Raw genomic sequence first — 20750 nt, 5'->3', positions numbered from 1 at the left:
CACTGATCCTTGTGGCACCCCACTAGTTACAGCCTGCCAACCTGAAAATGACTCGTTTATCCCGACTCTCTGTTTTCTGTTCGTGAACCAATTCTCAATCCTCAATATTAGCCCAACCCAATGAGCCCTTCTCTTGTGTAACAAACTATTGTGTGGCAATTCATTGACTGCCTTTTGAAAATCGAAATAAGCAACATCCGCTAGTTTCCCTTTATCGACCCTGCTCGTGACATCCTCAAAAAACTCCGATAGAGATTCGCATAGGCGAGTGACTTCCGCCCGTTCTATTATTTTTTTATTCATTCATGGGATGTGGGCATCGCTGGCGAGGCCAGCATTTATTGCCCAGCCCTAATTGCCCTTGAGAAGGTGGTGGTGAGCCGCCCTCTTCAACCGCTGCAGTCTGTGTGGTGAAGGTTCTCCCACAGTGCTGATCGGAAGGCAGGTTCTATTCTATTGGTTCATAACAAGCGGGCGTGGGGCTGTGTGTGGGACCAGGCCCTGATTGGCGGGTGGGGTTATCAATCACTTGTTTTGAACCAAAGGATGGGGCGGACTCTATGAGCGGCATTAATTTCTGCAGCGAGGGAAAGTGCAGATTAGATTCTCCTTCACACCGTCAATATTGGTCTCATTTTCTATCCTGCCATCATTAGATCTCCCGGTGAATGACGGAGTGATTGAGAAAAGTCCACAGCTGGAAGTAAACAGGGATTGTCGACTGAGGAACAACAGCAGGTGAATCAGCACGGCATTGTGAGAGCAGCAACCAGAGAGAACCCTTCCGATTCAAAGAGCTTCCATAGATCGACTGGGGAGAAAGGGAAGAGAAAGTCCCATTTGCTCAGATAAACACTGGTCCTGTAGACAGTCCACAAAGGTTACAAGGTAAGGAGGGAAATGGTGAGAATGAGACTGGGAGAGTCTGATCACCGAGTACAATTATCCAGCATGAGGCCGTGCAATGAAATGTGAAATGAGATCAGTTTCTGTCTCAAAACACACAGTCACAAATGAATCTTGCGTGTGTTTTAGAGAAAAGGGGTTTGATCGAAGAGGTGACTCCAGTCTGAGGCAGAGCCCATCAGGTTTACAGTGTCTCCCCGCCCCCAGCACCAACTTGGAAAGAACCCACCTTTCTTGCCTCCATAATATCGATATTATACTGTGTATTAATGTAATGCCAGACAGTGTTACTGAATTCAAATATATTTCATATCCATCAAAATCAACCATCTTACAATTCTGAACTAGATACTGGGTTTTGCTTAATATTATTTCTCATTGGTAAATTTATTTCCGGACTTCACACTTGCAGTTGAATTAAATGATTATCATTTAAATATAAACTGGTGATAAAATGATACGCAAATCTTATTTAATGGATTGTAAAAATTCTTCCAATTGATTATTTTGTGTGTTGTCAGAATAATGTTCTGGGTGATCACCTGATCCAGCCTCGGCCGAGGGTTCTTTTTAATAAACTGAGAGCGATGTTTGTCCCGATACAATCCAGATTCATTTCCCTGCTCTTTGATTCGATAGAAGTGTTCAAAATAATGGCGATTTAGATTAAGTAGATAAAGGGAAACTGTTCCCATTGGCGGAAGGGTCACGAACCAGAGGACACACATTTAAGATGATTGGCGAAAGAACCACATTCAGTGAGTTTAATGATCTGGAATGCGCTGCCTGACAGGGTGGTGGAAGCAGATTCAATAATAAATTTCAAAAGCGAATTGGATAAATTGTGTAAGGGAAAATATTTGCAGACCTGCGTGGAATGAGCGGGGGAATGGGATTAACTTGAATGCTCTGACAAAGAGCCGGCACAGGCTCGATGGCCTGAATGGCCTCCTTCATAGAATCATAGAATCATAGAAGTTTACAACATGGAAACAGGCCCTTCGGCCCGACATGTCCATGTCGCCCAGTTTATACCACTAAGCTAGTCCCAATTGCCTGCACTTGGCCCATATCCCTCGATACCCATCTTGCCCATGTAACTGTCCAAATGCTTTTCAAAAGAAAAAATTGTACCCGCTCTACTACTGCCTCTGGCAGCTCGTTTCAGACACTCACCACCCTTTGATTGAAAAAATTGCCCCTCTGGACCCTTTTGTATCTCTCCCCTCTCACCTTAAATCTTTGCCCCCTCGTTTATAGACTCTCCTACCTTTGGGAAAAGATTTTGACTATCTACCTTATCTATGCCCCTCATTATTTTATAGACTTCTATAAGATCACCCCTAAACCTCCTACTCTCCAGGGAAAAAAGTCTCAGTCTATCCAACCTCTCCCTATAAGTCAAACCATCAAGTCCCGGTAGCATCCTAGTAAATCTTTTCTGCACTCTTTTTAGTTTAATAATATCCTTTCTATAATAGGTGACCAGAACTGTACACAGTATTCCAAGTGTGGCCTTACTAATGTCTTGTACAACTTCAACAAGACATCCCAACTCCTGTATTCAATGTTCTGACCAATGAAACCAAGCATGCTGAATGCCTTCTTCACCACCCTATCCACCTGTGACTCCACTTTCAAGGAGCTATGAACCTGTACTCCTGGATCTCTTTGTTCTATAACTCTCCCCAACGCCCTACCATTAACAGAGTAGGTCCTGGCCCGATTCGATCTACCAAAATGCATCACCTCACATTTATCTAAATTGAACTCCATCTGCCATTCATCGGCCCACTGGCCCAATTTATCAAGATCCCGTTGCAATCCTAGATAACCTTCGTCACTGTCCACAATGCCACCAATCTTGGTGTCATCTGCAAACTTACTAACCATGCCTCCTAAATTCTCATCCAAATCATTAATATAAATAACAAATAACAGCGGACCCAGCACCGATCCCTGAGGCACACCGCTGGTCACAGGCCTCCAGTTTGAAAAACAACCCTCTACAACCACCCTCTGTCTTCTGTCGTCAATCCAATTTTCTATCCAATTGGCTACCTCACCTTGGATCCCGTGAGATTTAACCTTATGTAACAACCTACCATGCGGTACCTTGTCTAAAGTCCATGTAGACCACGTTCCTCCTTACTTTAATCTGAGATATTTATCTATTTACTCTTTTAAGTGAATTTTGTGCTCATCCAGGTGCGGGAATATTTGTGCTTGGGATTTCCATTCTGGACATTGAATATCAACATCAAGCATTCCCAAGCCAGGTATAAAGTTTCTTTACCCTGCCCAGACAACTTGGACCTGAAATCCTGGGAGTCCCACTCCACCGTAGGAAATGCAGCTACCGCTGTAGACCCCATCCAAAATCACAGAGAAAGGGTCATTTAAATAATCAGGGTGCGTGGTACACACTTATACAGGCACAACAGGGCCACCTGCCCCGATAGCTGGCAGGAAAATTGGAGTGCCGCCATGCTGTTTTAATTGTGATAACGATTCATATATTTCATTGTATCCCAAGTAATTAATATTAAACCAATTATGTAACTTGGATAGAATCATAGAATCGATGCTGTAATCATTCCGTTATTCTATCCAATTCCTTTTTCAAGTTACTATTGAATCTGCTTCCACCACCCGTTCATAGTGCATTCCAGATCATAATATCTGGCCACATCAAAATGAAAATCTCTCCATCTCCCCCCGCCTGCTTCTTTTGTCAATTGTCTTAAATCTGTCTCCCCTGGTTATCGACACATGTTAATCTTAAAAGCCTTTTTTCTAACCATCCGTTTATCGATTTATAATTATATTTAATCCAACTTAACAGGTATAAATAGAGGACCGTGTTTTCAAAACATCAGTGAGTGACAGGCCCTTTAGATTAATGTACAATCTGGCGTGTCATGTAACTTTCATATTACAAAGTGATCATTATAAGTAATACAGTTGTTAAGAAATGGCGGGTTTATAAAATGTTCTATGAAAAACAAGCATAATTGCAGCGACACAAACTTCAAAACACTTTTTTCCATTTGGCAGCTGTAAGTTGTCAGCGAGCTCAAGGAACGGAAACGAGATCTGTTGCATTGCCCGCCTCTGCTGATAAAGGTTTGTAACCTGGAGGCTGGGGGGTAAAGTAGATCTGTTGCATCGCCCCCCCCCCCCTCTGCTGTCAGCGGTTTGTAACATGGAGACTGGGGGGTAAAGTAGATCTGTTGCATCTCACGCCTCTGCTGACTGAGGCTTGTAACCTGGAGACTGGGGTTAATGTAGATCTGTTGCATCGCCCGCCTCTGCTGACTGCGGTTTGTAACCTGGAGAATGGGGGGGTAAAGTAAATCTGTTGCATCGCCCCCCTCTGCTGACTGTGGTTTGTAACCTGGAGACTGGGGGGTAAAGTAGATCTGTTGCATCACCCCCCTCTGCTGAATGGGTCAATATGAGGAAGAGGTTTGTGATCCTTTGTCCCGAGACACCACTTGCTGTGTCTGATCCAACCTGTGTTATGGACACGTGTCTTCTGGGAATTTAACTTGTTCAGTCCCAGTCTGTGTCGGATTTTACAAGTTGTTGATGGTTTAAGGTCGGGTTGCATCATCCTGCCACTTATACCCAACACAAAATACACACACATACTCACTCGCTCACTGACATATAGAGGCATCCTCTCTCTCACACACTCACTGAAATACAGAGGCATCCTCTCTCTCACACACTCACTGATATGCAGAGGCATCCTCTCTCTCACACACTCACTCCGAGTCACTCACTGATATACAGAGGCATCCTCTCTCTCTCACACACTCACTCATTCACTGATATACAGAGGCACCCTCGCTCACACTCACTCATTCACTGATATACAGAAGCATCCTCTCTCTCACACACTCACTGATATACAGAGGCATCTTCTCTCACACACTCACTGATATACAGAGGCATCCTCTCTCTCACACACTCACTGATATACAGAGGCATCCTCTCTCTCACACACTCACTGATATACAGAGGCATCCTCTCTCTCACACACTCACTGATATACAGAGGCATCCTCTCTCTCACACACTCACTGATATACAGAGGCATCCTCTCTCTCACACACACTCACTCATTCACTGATATACAGAGGCATCCTCTCTCTCACACACTCACTGATATACAGAGGCATCCTCTCTCTCACACACTCACTGATATGCAGAGGCATCCTCTCTCTCACACACTCACTCCGAGTCACTCACTGATATACAGAGGCATCCTCTCTCTCTCACACACTCACTCATTCACTGATATACAGAGGCACCCTCGCTCACACTCACTCATTCACTGATATACAGAAGCATCCTCTCTCTCACACACTCACTGATATACAGAGGCATCTTCTCTCACACACTCACTGATATACAGAGGCATCCTCTCTCTCACACACTCACTGATATACAGAGGCATCCTCTCTCTCACACACTCACTGATATACAGAGGCATCCTCTCTCTCACACACTCACTGATATACAGAGGCATCCTCTTTCTCTCACTCTCACTCACTGATACACACACACATCCTTTCACACTGTGTCTCTCACACGGTACCCTGCCATTGTGTGGTGACCCAGTGCCTTCCACAAAGTGTTTGATACTGTATCATTAACCGTGTGTTTCACAACACAACCAATGACATTATACAGGAACAGGAGGAGCCTATTCAGCCCCTCGAGCCTTTTACACAGGAACAGTAGGAGGCCGTTCAGCCCCTCGAGCCTGTTACACCGGAACAGGGGGAGGCCGTTCAGCTCCCCGAGGTTGTTACACAGGAACAGGAGGAGGCCATTCATCCCCTCGACCCTGTCCCCCATTTTATTAGATCGTAGCCGAACTGTACCTCAACTTCCTATCACCTCGATCCAGCTAATAAAAGGGTAGATTTGATTCCCTGTAACTTTGTACTGAAAACAGAATCGGACCCTATTGGGAAACTGGAAACCAGGGACACACAGACCAACTAAGTGAGTGAGGAAAACTGTGGGAGATGGTGTTTAATGAGGTCATCCACTTTCGATCAGAAAAAGACAAATCGGAATATTTTCTGAATGGGAAGAGTGTGGGAACTGTGGATGAGCAGAGAAATTTAGGGGTCCAAGTACACAAATCTCTAAAAGCTAGTGGGCAGGTACAGAAAGTAATCAAAAAGGCAAATGTAATGTTGGCCTTTATCTCATGGGCTGGAATATAAAGGGGAGGACGTTATGTTGCAGCTGTACAGAGCTCTGTTTAGAGCCCGTCCAGAGCTCGGTCAATGAGATGGGTTTTAAGGAGCGTCTTAAAGGAGGAGAGAGAGAGAGGTGGAGAGGTTTCGGGAGCGAATTCCAGAGCTTTGGGCCCCAGCAGCTGAAGGCACTTCCGCCAATGGTGGAGCGATGGAAATCGGGGGATAGGCAGGAGGCCAGAATTGAAGGAGCGCAGAGATCTCGGAGGGTTGTAGGGCTGGAGGAGGTTACAGAAATGGGGAGAGGGGCGAGGGTCGGAGAGGGATTTGAAAATCAGGATGAGAATTTTAAAATGGAGGCGTTCCCGGATCGTGAGCCAATGCAGGTCAGTGAGCACAGTGGGTGATGGGTGAACGGGACTTGGTGCGAGTTCTGTCATGGGCAGCAGAGTTTTGGATGTTTATGGAGGATGGAAGATGGGAGGCCGGGCAGGAGAGTATTGGAATAGTGGAGTCTGGAGGTGATAAAGGGATGGATGAGTCAGATTAACCACCTGATTCACACTTCCGCCCAGAGGTGAATGGTGGTGGATTGAGATGATGGCGGTGGATGGGGACCGGTTGATCTTCTCCAGGGGGAGGATGGCGGTGGATTGAGATGATGGCGGTGGATGGAGACTGGTTGATCTTCTCCAGGGGGAGGATGGCGGTGGATTGAGATGATGGCGGTGGATGGGGACCGGTTGATCTTCTCCAGGGGGAGGATCGAGGTGGATTGAGATGATGGCGGTGGATAGGGACCGTTTGATCTTGTCCAGGGGGAGGATCGCGGTGGATTGAGATGATGGCGGTGGATGGGGACCGGTTGATCCTCTCGAGGGGGATGATGGCGGTGGATGGGGACCGGTTGATCTTCTCCAGGGGGAGGATGGCCTTGGAGTGAGATGATGGCGGTGGATGGGGACAGGTTGATCTTCTCCAGGGGGAGGATGGCGGTGGATTGAGATGATGGCGGTGGATGGGGACCGGTTGATCTTCTCCAGGGGGAGGATGGCGGTGGATTGAGATGATGGTGGTGGATGGGGACCGGTTGATCCTCTCCAGTCCCCTGGACTCTCCCACCAGTCAGGTCGCGACCCCACCCGATTGCTGACATCACACAAGCGCGCTGCATCCGGGCCCGCGCTGAGTCGGTGAAACGGCCGAAAGGGTTTAAAAATCTGGAGACACGTGACCCTTTCTGCGGTCGATCAAGTGAAAGAGGGCGGTGTATGTGGGTTCGGCGTTCATTTGTCCCGAGCACGCAGTGCGCAGATCCCGCCCCGGATGGGCCCAGGGGGAGGAGTCGGTTAGGGAGGAAATGGGGACGGACTTATCAATCGGGATTGATCCAAAAGGGACCAAATCTATGGGGGGAGTTGGAGAATGAGAGAGAGCCCCTTACTTTAATCAGTGATGGGTGGGGGGGAGGGGTGAGAGGGAGAATGAGAGAGAGCCCCTTACTTTAATCAGTGATGGGTGGGGGGGAGGGGTGAGAGGGAGAATGAGAGAGAGCCCCTTACTTTAATCAGTGATGGGTGGGGGGAGGGGGGAGAGGAAGAATGAGAGAGAGCCCCTTACTTTAATCAGTGATGGGTGGCGGAGGGGAGAGAGGGAGAATGAGAGAGAGCCCCTTACTTTATTCAGTGATGAGCGGGGGGAGGGGGGAGAGGGAGAATGAGAGAGTGCCCCTTACTTTAATCAGTGATGGGTGGGGGGAGGGGGAGAGGGAGAATGACAGTGAGCCCCTTACTGTAATCAGTGATGGGCGGGGGGAGGGGGAGAGGGTGAATGAGAGAGAGCCCCTTACTTAATTCGGTGATGGGTGGGGGGAGGGGGAGAATGACAGTGAGCTCCTTACTTTAATCTGTGATGGGCAGGGGGAGGGGGAGAGGGGGAATGACAGGGAGCACCTTACTTTAATCAGTGATGGGTGGGGGGAGGGGGAGAGGGAGAATGGCAGAGAGGCACGGAATTTAATCAGTAATGGGCGGGGGAGGGGAGAATGAGACAGAGCCCCTTACTTTAATCAGTGATAGGAGGGGGAGGGGGGAGAGGGAGAATGACAGAGAGCTCCTTACTTTAATCAGTGATAGGAAGGGGGAGGGGGAGGGAGGGGGGTGGGGGGAGGGGGAGGGGGGTGGGGGGAGGGGGAGGGGGGAGGGTGGGAGGGGGAGGGGGAGGGGGCAGGGGGAGGGGGGGAGGGGGAGGGGGGAGGGGGAGGGGGAGGGGGGAGGGGGAGGGGGGGAGAGGGGGGAGGGGGAGGGGGGGCGAGGGGAGGGGGAGGAGGAGCGGGGGAGGGGGAGGGGGAGGGGGAGGGGATGGGGAGGGGGAGGGGAGGGGGAGGGGGAGGGGGAGGGGAGGGGGAGGGGAGGGGGGAGGTGGAGGGGGAGGGGGAGGGGGTCGGGGGAGAGTGTGAATGACAGTGAGCCCCTTACTTTAATCAGTGATGGGTGGGGGGAGGGGGAGAATGACAGAGAGCCCCTTACTTTAATCAGTGATGGGTGGCGTGAGGGGGAGAGTCAGAATGACAGAGAGCCCCATACTTTAATCAGTGATGGGAGGGGGAGGGGGGAGAGGGAGAATGACAGAGAGCTCCTTACTTTAATCAGTGATAGGAAGGGGGAGGGGGAGGAGGGAGGGGGAGGGGGAGGGGGAGGGGGGAGGGGGAGGGTGGGAGGGGGAGGGGGAGGGGGCAGGGGGAGGGGGGGAGGGGGAGGGGGGAGGGGGAGGGGGGGGAGAGGGGGGAGGGGGAGGGGGGGCGAGGGGAGGGGGAGGAGGAGCGGGGGAGGGCGAGGGGAGGGGGAGGGGGAGGGGGAGGGGATGGGGAGGGGGGAGGGGAGGGGAGGGGGAGGGGGAGGGGAGAGGGGAGGGGGAGGTGGAGGGGGAGGGGGGAGGGGGAGGGGGTCGGGGGAGAGTGTGAATGACAGTGAGCCCCTTACTTTAATCAGTGATGGGTGGGGGGAGGGGGAGAATGACAGAGAGCCCCTTACTTTAATCAGTGATGGGTGGCGTGAGGGGGAGAGTCAGAATGACAGAGAGCCCCATACTTTAATCAGTGATGGGTGGGGGGTGGGGGAGAGGGAGAATGAAAGAGAGCCCCTTACTTTAATCAGTGATCGGAGGGGTGAGGGGGAGAATGACAGAGAGCCCCTTTCTTTAATCAGTGATCGGAGGGGTGAGGGGGAGAATGACAGAGAACCCCTTACTTTAATCAGTGATGGGTGGGGGGTGCGGGAGAGGGAGAATGACAGATTGCCCTTTAATTAATCAGTGATTTGTTGGGGTGGGTGAAAGGCAGAATGACCGACAGCCCCTTACCGAAATCAGTGATGGGTGGAGGGAGGGGGCGAGGGAGAATGACAGAGAGCCCCTTACTTTAATCAGTGATGGGCGGGGGGAGGGGGCGAGGGAGAATGACAGAGAGCCCCTTACTTTAATCAGTGATGGGCGGGGGGAGGGGTGAGGGGGAGAATGACAGAGAGCCCCTTACTTTAATCAGTGATGGGCGGGGGGAGGGGGAGACGGAAATGACAGAGAGCCTCTTACTTTAATCAGTAATGGGCAGGCGGGGGGAGAGGGAGACTGACAGGAAGCCCCTTCCTAAAATCAATGATGGGTGGAGGAGGGGGAACGGGAGAATGACCGATAGCCCCTTGCTTTAATCAGTGATGGGTGGAGGAGGGGAGAGGGCGAAAGACAAAGAGCCCCTTTCTTTATTCAGTAATGGGCGGGGGGAGGGGGGCGAGGGAGAATGACAGTGAGCTCCTTTCGTTAATCAGTGATGGGTGGGGTGGGGTGGGGGGAGAGGGAGAATGACAGAGAGCCCCTTCTTTAATCTGTGATGGGTTAGGTGGAGGTGGGAGAGTGAGAAGGTCAGGGAGGCCCTTACGATAATCAGTGATGGGCGGGGTTCGAGGGAGAATGACAGAAAGCACCTTACTTTAATCAGTGATGTTTCGGGTCGGGGTTGGAGGGAGAATGACAGAGAGCAACTTATGTTAATCATTGATGGGCGGGTGAGGTAGAATGAGAGAGAGCCCCATACTTGAAACAGTGATGGGTGGAGGAGGGGGAGAGGGAGAATGATCGAGAACCCCTTACATTAAACAGTGATGGGTGGAGGAGGGGAGAGGGAGAATGTTATAGAACCCCTTACTTTAATAAGTGATGGGTGGGGGGCGGGGGAGAGCGAGAATGACAGAGAGCCCCTTACTTTAATCAGTGATGGGCGGGGAGAGGGGGAGAGGGAGAATGAGAGAGAGCCCCTTACTTCAATCAGTGATGGGGCGGGGGAGGGGGAGAGGGAGGATGACAGGTTACCCCTTAAATTAATCAATGATGCGTGGGGGGAGGGGGAGTGGGTGGATGAAAGAGAGCCCCTTACTTTAATCAGTGATGGCCAGGGAGAAGGGGAGAGGTAAAATGACAGAGAGCCCCTTGCTTTAATCAGTGATGGGCGGGGGGAGGGTGAGAGGGAGAATGACAGAGAGCCGCTTACTTTAATCAGTGATGGATGGAGGAGGGGGAGAGGGAGAATGACAGAGAGCCGCTTACTTTAAACAGTGATGTTTCGGGGAGGGGTTCGAGGGAGAATGAGAGGGAGCCCCTTACTTTAATCATTGATGGGCGGGGGAGGGGGGAGAGGGAGAATGAAAGAGAGCACCTTATATTAATCAGTGATGGGTGGGGGAGGGGGTGAGGGAGGATGACAGAGAGCCCCTTACTTTAATCAGTGATGGGCGGGGGGTGGGGGAGAGGGAGAATGAGAGAGAGCCCCTTACTTTAATCAGTGATGGGCGGGGGGTGGGGGTGAGGGAGAATGACAGAGAGCCCCTTACTTTAATCAGTGATGGGCGGGGGGAGGGGGAGAGGGAGAATGAAAGAGAGCACCTTATATTAATCAGTGATGGGTGGGGGAGGGGGTGAGGGAGGATGACAGAGAGCCCCTTACTTTAATCAGTGATGGGCGGGGGGTGGGGGAGAGGGAGAATGAGAGAGAGCCCCTTACTTTAATCATTGATGGGCGGGGGGAGGGGGAGAGGGAGAATGAGAGAGAGACCCTTACTTTAATCAGTGATGGGCGGGGGATGGGGGTGAGGGAGAATGACAGAGACCGCCTTATTCAAACAGTGATGGCCGGTGGGTGGGGGGAGAGGGAAAATGACACAGAGCCTCTTAATTCAATCAGTGATGGGCGGGGGGAGGGGAGAGACTTAGAATGACAGAGAGCCCTTAACTTTAATCAGTGATGGGCGGGGGAAGGGGGAGAGGTAATATGACAGAGAGCCTCTTACTTTGATCAGTGAGAGTCAGGGGGAGGGGGAGAGAGGCAGAATGGGAGGGAGCCCCTTACTGTAATCAATGATGGGCGGGGGGAGCGGGAGGGTGAGGATGAGAGAGAGCCCCTTATTTAATCAATGATGGGAGGGGGGAGAGGGTGAATGAGAGAGAGCCCCTTACTTTAATCAATGATGGGCGGGGTTGGAGCAGAGGGAGAATGAGACAGATCCCCTTACTTTAATCAATGATGGGCTGGGGGAGCGGGAGAGGGAGAATGGGAGATAGTCCCTTACTTTAATCAATGATGGGCGGGGGGAGCGGGAGAGGGAGAATGAGAGAGAGCCCCTTACTTTAATCAGAGGGGGGAGGGGGAGAGGGAGAATGAGAGAGAGCCCCTTCATTTAAACAATGATGGGCGGGGGGAACGGGAGAGGGAGAATGACAGATTGCCCTTTAATTCAATCAGTGATTTGTTGGGGTGGGTGAAAGTCAGAATGACCGACAGCCCCTTACAGAAATCAATGATGGGTGGAGGGAGGGGGAGAGGGAGAATGATAGAAAGCCCCTTTCCGAAATCAGTGATGGGTGGAGGGAGGGGGAGAGTGAGAATGACAGAGAGCACCTTACTTTATTCAGTGATGGGTGGGGGAGAGGGCGAAAGACAAAGAGCCCCTTTCTTTATTCAATGATGGGCGGGGTGAGCGGGAGAGGTGAAATGACAGAGAGCCCCTTACTTTAATCAGTGATGGGCGGGTTGAGGGGGGCGAGGGAGAATGACAGAGAGCTCCTTTCGTTAATCAGTGATGGGTGGGTTGGGGGGAGAGGGAGAATGATAGAGAGCCCCTTACTTTAATCAGTGATGGTTGAGGTTGAGGTGGGAGAGGGAGAAGGACAGGGAGCCCCTTACGATAAACAGTGATGGGCGGGGTTGGAGGGAGAATGAAAGAAAGCACCTTACTTTAATCAGTGATGTTTCGGGGAGGGGTTAGAGGGAGAATGACAGAGAGCAACTTATATAATTCATTGATGGGCGGGTGAGGGGGGAGAGGGAGAATGACAGAGAGCCCCTTACTTTAATCAGTGATGGGTGGGGGAAGCTGGAGAATGACAGAGAGCCCCTTAATTTAATCAGTGATGGGCGGGGGGAGGGGGAGAGGGAAAATGACATAAAGCCCCTTACTTCAATCAGTGATGGGCGGGGGGAGGGGGAATGACAGAGAGCCCCTTAATTTAATCAGTGATGGGCGGGGGGAGGGGAGAGAGATAGAATGACTGAGAGCCCCTTACTTTAATCAATGATGGGTGGAGGAGGGGCAGAGGGAGAATGGCAGAGAGCCCCTTACTTTTAATCAGTGATGGGCGGGGGAGCGGGAGAGGTGAAATGACAGAGAGACTCTGACTTTAATCAGTGATGGGCGGGGAAAGGCGGAGAATGGGAGAATGACAGAGAGCCTCTTACTTTGATCAGTGATGGGCGGGGGGAGGCTGAGAGAGGGAGAATGAGAGAGAGCCCCTTACTTTAATCAGTGATGTTTCGGGGAGGGGTTCGAGGGAGAATGAGAGAAAGCCCCTTACTTTAATCATTGATGAGCGGGGGGAGAGGGAGAATGAGAGAGAGCCCCTTTCTTGAATCAGTGATGGCGGGGGACGTGTAGAAGGAGAATGACCAAGAGCCACTTACTTTAAACAGTGATGTTTCGGGGAGGGGTTCGAGGGAGAATGAGAGAGAGCCCCTTACTTTAATCAGTGATGGTCGGGGGGTGGGTGTGAGGGAGAATGACAGAGACCCCCTTATTCAAACAATGATGGTCGGGTGGTGGGGGGAGAGGGAAAATGACATAGAGCCTCTTACTTCAATCAGAGATGGGCGGGGGGGAGGGGTGAGAATTAGAATGACAGAGAGCCCTTAACTTTATTCAGTGATGGGCGGGGGAAGGGGGAGAGGTGGTATGACAGAGAGCCTCTTACTTTGATCACTGTTAGTCAGGGGGAGGGTGAGAGAGGCAGAACGAGAGGGAGCCCCTTACTTTAATCAATGATGGGCGGGGGGAGGGGGAGAGGGAGAATGAGAGAGAGCACCTTATATTAATCAGTGTTGGGTGGTGGAGGGGGTGAGGGAGGATGACAGAGAGCCCCTTACTTTAATCAGTGATGGGCGGGGGGTGAGTGTGAGGGAGAATGACAGACACCCCCTTATTCAAACAGTGATGGTCGGTGGGTGGGGGTAGAGGGAAAATGACATAGAGCCTCTTACTTCAATCAGTGATGGGTGGGGGGAGGGGTGAGACTTAGAATGACAGAGAGCCCTTAAATTTATTCAGTGATGGGCGGGGGAAGGGGGAGAGGTAATATGACAGAGAGCCTCATACTTTGATCAGTGATAGTCAGGGGTAGGGGGAGAGAGGCAGAATGAGAGGGAGCCCTTTACTTTAATCAATGATGGGCGGGGGGAGCGGGAGAGGGAGAATGAGAGAGAGCCCCTTACTTTAATCAATGATGGGAGGGGGAGGGGAAGAGGGAGAATGAGAGAGAGCCCCTTACTTTAATCAATGATGGGCGGGGGAGGCGGAGAGGGAGAATGACACAGAGCCCCTTCCCGAAATCAGTGATGGGTGGAGGGAGGGGGAGAGTGAGAATGACAGAGATCCCCTTACTTTAATCAGTGATGAGTGGAGGAGGGGAGAGGGCGAAATACAAAGAGCCCCTTTCTTTATTCAGTGATGGGCGGGGGGAGCGGCAGAGGTGAAATGACAGAGAGCCCGTTACTTTATTCAGTGATGGGCAGGTTGAGGTGGGCGAGGGGGAAGGACAGGGAGCCCCTTACGATAAACAGTGATGGGCGGGGTTAGAGGGAGAATGAAAGAAAGCACCTTACTTTAATCAGTGATGTTTCGGGGAGGGGTTAGAGGGAGAATGACAGAGAGCAACTTATATAATTCATTGATGGACGGGTGAGGGGGGAGAGGGAGAATGACAGAGAGCCCCTTAATTTAATCATTGATGGGTGGGAGAGGGAGAAGAGGGAGAATGACAGAGAGCCCCTTAATTTAATCGGTGATGAGCGGGGGGAGGGGTTGAGGGAGGATGACAGAGAGCCCCTTACTTTCGTCAGTGATGGGCGGGGGAGGGGGAGAGGGAAAATGACATAAAGCCCCTTACTTCAATCAGTGATGGCGGGGGGAGGGGTTGATGGAGGATGACAGAGAGCCCCTTGCTATAATCAGTGATGGGCGGGGGGAGGTGGAGAGAGATAATGACAGAGAGCTCCTTACTTTAATCAGTGATGGGCGGGGGGAGGGGGAGAGGGAAAATGACAGAGAGCCCGTTATATAATCAGTGATGGGCGGGGGGAGGGGGAGAGGGACGATGACAGATAGTCCCATAATTTAATCAGTGATGGGCGGGGTGAGGGGAGACAGATAGAATGACAGAGAGCCCCTTACTTTAATCAGTGATGGTCGGGGAAGCGGGAGAGGTGAAATGACAGAGAGACTCTTACTTTAATCAGTGATGGGCGGGGGGAGGCGGAGAGACGGAGAATGACAGAGAGCCTCTTACTTTAATCAGTGATGGGCGGGGGGAGGGGGAGAGGGAGAATGACAGAGAGCCACTTACTTTAATCAGTGATGGATGGGAGGAGGTGGGTAGAGGGAGAATGACAGAGAGCCCCTTAATTTAATCAGTGATGGGCGGGGGAAGGGGGGAGTGATAGAATGACAGGGAGGCCCTTATATTAATCAGTGATGGGCGGGGGAAGACGGGAGAGAGAGAAAGACAGAGAGCCCCTTACTTTAATCAGTGATGGGCGGGGGAAGGGGGGAGGGATAGTATGACAGGGAGGCCCTTACTTTAATCAGTGATGGGCGTGGGAAGGGGGGATAGAGAGAATGACAGAGAGCCCCTTACTTTAATCTGTACAATTTGTTTCCGTGTTTTAATGTGAATTACTGACTGCTCAGAATTCTCACATCACTGAGCTGCTTCGATTGACTTCAATAAAATTAACTTCCAGCGAATATCCTGCAATTTTCTGCGTCTGGCCCAGGGACTTCAAAGCTTGGGTTGCTCTACTTGTCGCAGATTTAATCGAGGAGTTTTGATCGGGTGGATCGGGGGAAACCGTTTCCACTGGCAGGAGGGTCGGTAACCAGAGGACGCAGATTGATGAGAATTGGAAAAATCCAGCGGGGGAGGGGAGAGATGAGTCGAATAATCTTCACGCAGCGAATTGTTCTGATCTGGAACCCAATGCCTGAAAGGGAGGTGGAAGCAGATTCGTGTTTAAAATCTACCCCAATATCTCTGTGTATAACGGATGGTCTGTCTGTCCAGTCGCTCATGGTGAACTTTCAAAAAGGAATTGGATCAATACTTGTAAAGGAGAAAGGAGAAAGGTTGCAGGACCATTGGGAAAGTGCAGGGGAGTGTGATTAAATGGATAGCTCTTTCAAAGAACCAACACAGACACCAGGGGCCGAATGGTCTCCTTCTGTTTTGTTTGATTCAAATCAATGGGGGGATTTTTAATCGAAGCACTTACATCATTTGAGCACTTAATACGAAACTTAACTCACATCAAACCCACGTGAATTAGCTGGTAGGAAGAGTAAAGGCAACGCGAGGTTTCGGGTTATGCCCCACACGAACTTTATATGTCAGTAACATTTAGCGGAAGAGGTGACAGCGATATTGGTGTGCGCTGACACTTCCTGGAGCGCTCCACCCAAATTGTGTCGAGCAGAGAGCAAGGCGGGGAGATCAGCCGAATCCCCGAGTATCAGAGTCCTGACTGGGGACAGTGAGAGCAAGGCGGGGAGATCAGGCGAATCCCCGAGTACCAGAGTCTTCACTGGGGACAGAGAGAGCAAGGCGGGGAGATCAGCCGAATCCCCGAGTAGCAGAGTCCTGATCGGGGACAGGGAGAGCAAGGCGGGGAGATCAGCCGAATCCACGAGTACCAGGGTCCTGACTGGGGACAGGAAGAGCAAGGCGGGGAGATCAGCTGAATCCCAGAGTATCAGAGTCTTCACTGGGGACAGGAAGAGCAAGGCGGGGAGATCAACCGAATCCACGAGTACCAGAGTCTTCACTGGGGACAGGGAGAACATGGCGGGGAGATCAGCCTAATCCTTAGGTATCAAGTCCTGACTGGCGACAGGACCCGTGCGGACCAGATCACATGTCGCTTCAGTCTTTTCAAAGGACGAATTGGGTGAGTGACTGAGAATGTCTGAGAGTGGGGGATGATATAGAAGGAAACACATTTCTACATTAAGTGCAGATCTCGTCACACACACGGTTCTGGGTGGAAACCAGATGGTGATCAGAATTAACGATAAAACCGAATGCAGAGAATTAATCAACACCAAATGCGGGTGACCCCATTATTCTCAGGTGGATGTTCGGGTCGAATTGAAACCCAGAGCTACTTTAATCAGAACTAATGGGATTGAATAAACCTCTGCTAAAAAAATCTAACTGAAGGGGGTACTGAGTGAGTCTCAAAATGTCTGCCCCTGAGTGACACAAAGTAACAGCAAAATGCTGAAACTTGCAGAGACAGAGGCGAACGGTTTCCGTTTGTGGGAACTCACTTCCTCCAACTTTTAATCTATAAGAGCAAGAGGTTTTTGCACTTTGCATGTCGTCTGCCCTTGCTGTGTCTGATTGAACGTTTGATATGGACACGTGTCTTCTGGCAATTTAACTTGTTAAATACCGGTCTGTGTAAGATCTTAGAAGTGGTTGATAGTTAAAGGTTATATTTCATCATCCTGCCGCTTCTCCCCCAACAGAAAATACACACAGTCAGTCACTCACTTATATACAGAGGCATCCTCTGTCTCCCTCTCTCACACACACACTCACTCAGAGTCATTCAGATATGCAGAGCTATTTTCTCTCTCTCTCTCTCTGCCTCTGACATACACAAACACTCAGTCAGTCCCTCATTGATACACAATGTGTCTCCCTCCGTCACTTAGACACACACCTGCTCAGAGTCACTCAGATATACAGACACATCCTCTCTCTCTCTCTCTCCCTCTCTTTCTCTCTCTGTCTCTCTCTCTCACACACACACCCACTCAGTTGTTCACTGATGCACTATGTATCTGGCCCCCTCACATAAACACACATTCAGAGTCTCACAGTTAGACAGAGGCATCCATTGTCTCTCTCTCATACTCGCACAATCCTCAGTTGCCCACTGATAAAATCTGTTTCACTCTCCCTCTCTCTCATGTACACACAAACATTGAGATTCACTCACTGATATAGACACACATTCACTTCCCCTATCTCTCGCTATCAAACACACAAAGAATCACTGACTGATATACGCACGCCTCCTCTCTATCTCATATGGTACATTGCCATCTTTTGTGGTCGGTAGCCTCGAGTGCCTGCCCAGCCCCTTGTGTAAGGAACGGTAAATTGCCATCCTGTGGTGACACGGTGCCCTCCCAGCTCCCTTGTGCCATATACGGTACACTGCCATCCTGTGGTGACAAAGTGCCCTCCCCACCCCGTTGCATCAGACACGGTACAATGTCATCGTTTGGTGACACCGTGCCCCCCCCCCCCCACGTAAAGTGTGAGTCCTTCGATCATATCCATTGTGATTGGACAGTGGCCCCGATAAATCTTTCAACACCAATTCCCCATTCAACTACTGATATTTTTGGGGATAGTGATTTGATTTATCCTAAAACCAAGAGTGGGCCATATTTGTTCACACATTCTACTTCAAATCATTCAGTTACTGATCCTGATTTTATCTAATCAGAGATATTTTATTACAGGCATGAGAATGAGTTATAATCTATCGTCCAGTTGTGTACATCAATGACTATTTATAGCAAAATAGAAACAAGTTAATTGCTGAGAGCTTCTATTTTCTCTTGTTCTCTTAAATATGGTCAAATTTCCCACCACATTCCCACACTGAGGTGTTGTTATTACAGTTAATATCTATTTGATGGTTAAATATTCTAATTAAAATGTCTCACTTGTAGTTACAAACGTTCCAATCCCCACATGCCAGAACTTTTGAATTTGCAGCTAACTGGAGACACATCCAGCCTCTGAGTCAGGAACTGTCAATTCAAGACGGTCAGAAACCCGGTCCACAGTTGTTAATAGGACTTATACTCATCGGAGTGTCCACACGAAACAGTAACACTCACAGCAAGGGAAATCTCTTCTTTTTGTGATAAATCAGTCCCATGTTATGTTGTGTTTTGTAAATATTCAGTGAAGTGAACTCACTACAATAGTCACACTTCCCAGTCACGGTGTTGTGGCAGTACAGATGCCTTCTGTGGGTAGAACCATATCCCTGAGGATATTGCCCCATCAACTCTCCCTGTTTGTCGATGATGCCACTAAAATACACTTGGAAACTGGGGGTCTCGCCCCTGGATGGAGTTCAGCCAGAAAATATAAAGGAATGGTCACTGATTCAAAAATACCAAACGTGATTCTAAAAACAGGGGCGGGGCGTGGAGAAGGAATTGTCTCTAACTGGGGCAGGAGAATGAAACGATCACATATTGGGGTCGGGGTGGTAAAGAGACATGGAATGTGAGAACAGAGTTAATCAAACATTGTGTTTATTCAATCAAATATTTGTAGTTTTTTAATTGTTTAAGTTTAAATTACTTTTGTTCCAATTAAACATTGGAGGAAAAATGTAGATTACATTCCAGTTCACATCGTCAATATTGGACTCATTTTCTGCCCTGTCATAATTAGATCGCCCGGTGAATGACGGAGTGATTGAGAAAAGTCCACAGCTGGAAGTAAACAGGGATTGTAGACTGAGGAACAAAAGCAGGTGAATCAGCACAGGATTGTGAGAGCAGCAACCAGAGAGAACACTTCCGATTCAAAGAGCTTCCATAGATCGACTGGGGAGAAAGGTAAGAGAAAGTCCCATTGACTCAGATAAACACTGCTCCTGTAAATATGAATTGGTGATAAAATGATGTTTAAATCTCATTTTTAAAATAAAGATTTGTAAAATTTCTTCCATTTGATTATTTTGTGGGTTGTGTCAGAATAAAGACCATCCTAAAACCCATTTCTTTTACCAGAATTTTGACCATTTTCTGTCTGATTCGGCTTCTGTGAAACGCCTTGGGATCTTTTTTTCAATGTTAAAGGCTCTGTGGCAATGCAAGTTGTTGCTGTTGTGTGTTTATTATATTAGTGTCATTGTGAGGGAAACAGCGGTAACTCAATTTTACAAAGTCCCAAACGTGGTTATAAATTAATGCCGGAGAATAACTTCAACTACAGTTTGGAGAAATTACTGATCCGTAACTTATTCACTTTTACATTTCCACAGTGGGGAAAGGAAAGGACACGAACTGATAGTTCGATTGGACGCACGTTCGTGAGACACACGCACCACAGCGAGACACACACGTGATTGGATAACAGCAGTCAAATCTACCACTTGAATATTTATGGTGTTTATTGAGATTGTAAATTCCCTGACGACATTCTGTAAATAAATACTGTGCAAAACCTGAATGTTTAAAGTTAGACATTCACAAGTTATACATTAGTGTTAATATTAGAATAGTGGGAAATCACCTCACCTCCGACAGTGCTCATTAGTGTTAATATTAGGATAGTGGTAAATCTCCTCACCATCTACAGGGCTCATTAGTTTTAATATTAGAACAGTGGTAAATCTCCTCACCTCCTACAGTGTTCATTACTGTTAATATTAGAACAGTGGTAAATCTCCTCACCTCATACAGGGCTCATTAGTGTTAATATTAGAACAGTGGTAAATCTCCTCACCTCCTACAGTGCTCATTAGTGTTAATATTCGAACAGTGGTAAATCTGCTCACCACCAACACTGCTCATTAGTTTTAATTTTGTGACAGTGGGAAATCTCCTCTCCTCCTACTGTGCTCATTAGCGTTAATATTGCAACAGTGGTAAATCTCCTCACATCCAAGAGTGTTCATCAGTGTTAATATTAGAACAGTGGTAAATCTCCTCACCTCCTACAGTTCTCATTAGTGTTAATATTAGAACAGTAGTAAATCTCCTCACCTCCTACAGTGCTCATTACTGTTAATAATAGAAAAGTAGTAAATCTCCTCACCTCCTACAGTGCTCATTACTGTTAATATTAGAACAGTGGTAAATCTCCTCACCTTCTACAGTGCTCATTAGTGATAATATTGGAACAGTGGTAAATCACCTTTCCTCCTACAGTACTCATTAGTGTTAATATTCGAACAGAGGTAAATCTCCTCACCTCCATCCGTGCTCATTAGTGT

The 20750-nt window shown here is 49.2% G+C and overlaps 1 protein-coding gene across 4 annotated transcripts in view; it reads left to right on the top strand.

Moving 5' to 3' along the window:
* LOC137313371 (NACHT, LRR and PYD domains-containing protein 12-like) overlaps positions 1–20750 on the top strand; it is a 46965-nt gene that overhangs the window by 8128 nt on the left and 18087 nt on the right. Inside the window, exons 2-3 of one of the 4 annotated variants that reach the window (XM_067979499.1) lie at positions 657–888; positions 19202–19368. The gene's annotated coding sequence lies outside the window, so the exon portion shown is untranslated. Of the gene's footprint in view, positions 1–656; positions 889–15790; positions 16659–18453; positions 19369–19785; positions 19921–20750 lie in introns of those variants that run through there. The other 3 variants (XM_067979498.1, XM_067979500.1, XM_067979501.1) reach the window with 3 other exon arrangements.

Source organism: Heptranchias perlo, unplaced genomic scaffold, assembly GCF_035084215.1.
Source record: "Heptranchias perlo isolate sHepPer1 unplaced genomic scaffold, sHepPer1.hap1 HAP1_SCAFFOLD_47, whole genome shotgun sequence".
Lineage (NCBI taxonomy): Eukaryota > Metazoa > Chordata > Chondrichthyes > Hexanchiformes > Hexanchidae > Heptranchias > Heptranchias perlo.
This window is presented reverse-complemented; position numbering and strand designations above follow the sequence as displayed.